This window comes from Oncorhynchus nerka, linkage group LG13 (genome assembly GCF_034236695.1).
Source record: "Oncorhynchus nerka isolate Pitt River linkage group LG13, Oner_Uvic_2.0, whole genome shotgun sequence".
NCBI lineage: Eukaryota > Metazoa > Chordata > Actinopteri > Salmoniformes > Salmonidae > Oncorhynchus > Oncorhynchus nerka.
Window position 1 is genome coordinate 6,991,557 of NC_088408.1, and position 2,345 is coordinate 6,993,901.

Genomic DNA, 2,345 nt, shown 5'->3' on the forward strand with positions numbered 1-2,345 from the left:
GAACACATATCACCCCACACTGAACGGGGACATCACCCCATACTGAACGGGGACATCACCCCATACTGAACGGGGACATCACCCCATACTGAACGGGGACATCACCCCATACTGAACGGGGACATCACCCCATACTGAACGGGGACATCACCCCATACTGAACGCACATCACCCCACACTGAACACACATCACCCCACACTGAACTCACATCACCCCACACTGAACACATAGACATCACCCCACACTGAACACATATCACCCCATACTGAACACACATCACCCCATACTGAACACACATCACCCCACACTGAACACATAGACATCACCCCACACTGAACACATGAACACACATCACCCCATACTGAACACACATCACACTGAACACATAGACATCACCCCACACTGAACACATAGACATCACCCCATACTGAACACATAGACATCACCCCATACTGAACACACATCACCCCACACTGAACACACATCACCCCACACTGAACACATAGACATCACCCCACACTGAACACATAGACATCACCCCATACTGAACACACATCACCCCATACTGAACACACATCACCCCACACTGAACACATAGACATCACCCCATACTGAACACATATCACCCCATACTGAACACATAGACATCACCCCACACTGAACACATAGACATCACCCCACACTGAACACATAGACATCACCCCACACTGAACACATAGACATCACCCCATACTGAACACATAGACATCACCCCATACTGAACACATAGACATCACCCCATACTGAACACATAGACATCACCCCATACTGAACACATAGACATCACCCCACACTGAACACACATCACCCCACACTGAACACACATCACCCCACACTGAACACACATCACCCCATACTGAACGGGGGCATCACCCCATACTGAACACATATCACCCCATATTGAACGGGGGCATCACCCCATACTGAACGGGGACATGGATATCACCCCAAACTTGACTTGTGCAACATCAAATCAAATTTATTTATATAGCTCTTCGTACATCAGCTGATATCTCAAAGTGCTGTACAGAAACCCAGCCTAAAACCCCAAACAGCAAACAATGCAGGTGTAAAAGCACGGTGGCTAGGAAAAACTCCCTAGAAAGGCCAAAACCTAGGAAGAAACCTAGAGAGGAACCAGGCTATGTGGGGTGGCCAGTCCTCTTCTGGCTGTGCCGGGTAGAGATTATAACAGAACATGACCAAGATGTTCAAATGTTCATAAATGACCAGCATGGTCGAATAATAATAAGACAGAACAGTTGAAACTGGAGCAGCAGCACAGTCAGGTGGACTGGGGACAGCAAGGATTCATCATGTCAGGTAGTCCTGGGGCACGGTCCTAGGGCTCAGGTCCTCCGAGAGAGAGAAAGAAAGAGAGAATTAGAGAGAGCATATGTGGGGTGGCCAGTCCTCTTCTGGCTGTGCCGGGTGGAGATAATAACAGAACGTGGCCAAGATGTTCAAATGTTCATAAATGACCAGCATGGTTGAATAATAGGTTGAATAACATGCCTTGCTAACCCTACGATGAAGACAGACAGTGATTGTGCAAGTAATTCTATAGCTAGCTAGCAGTCTTCAAAATATTCACTATCAGATTTTCACACAGCTAGAATTACCCAGCGTTAGCTAGTTAGAAAAAAACCCTGACACAGCTAATAAAGCTTTACATTTACACTGTATTCAAACTAGTTACTAGCCAGGCGAAAGCTTATAGTAGCTCACGTTTTTTCCTAGCATATCAGAGTTTATTCACATTCATACACTTTTTTTAATGAAACGTACTTTGTTGTTGCCGGTGTGGTGAGTAGTGATGGTGGTGCTGCACATAATTTATTGTCTTACTCACACACTGCCACACCGCTTGAAACAACCCAGAGGGAGAAGGAAGAGGTCTGTCAGTGGGGGCAGGGAACTGACTCTCCTTCCAGCGGCAGAGGCCTTTTCAAAATAAAAGTCCCTCAGCAAATCTGAGATGTTTTTCAAAATAAAAGTCATCGATTTAATTTTTTAAATTTTTTATTATTGGGAGGTGGGGGCCATTTCCCCCTTGCCCCCCCCCCCAGGCTCATATGACCCTTGTCGAGAACACACTGTGGAACTTTGAAGAAGATTTGAGCTTCTTCAAAATACACACTTTACAGTGGCAAGAGAAAGGTATTTTTTTGAAAGAAGTTGAAGCAGAAAAAGCCTTTGATTTAACAACCTTCTTTTCTTGTGAAAGCGAGCGCCTGGCCTATGACACGTGTCCCAAATGACGCCCTATTCCCTACGTAGGGCATATCTAGGGAACAGGGTTCAA

General features: G+C 45.9%; 1 long non-coding RNA gene across 1 annotated transcript; it reads right to left on the minus strand.

The window, feature by feature from the left end:
* Positions 1 to 998: 998 nt before the first annotated feature.
* On the minus strand, positions 999 to 2,012 carry LOC135574586 (uncharacterized). Its single transcript, XR_010465468.1, has 2 exons — positions 1,829 to 2,012; positions 999 to 1,396 (listed from the first exon to the last, which is right to left on the minus strand). It is a non-coding gene; the product is annotated as an uncharacterized LOC135574586 (long non-coding RNA).
* Positions 2,013 to 2,345: the final 333 nt, after the last annotated feature.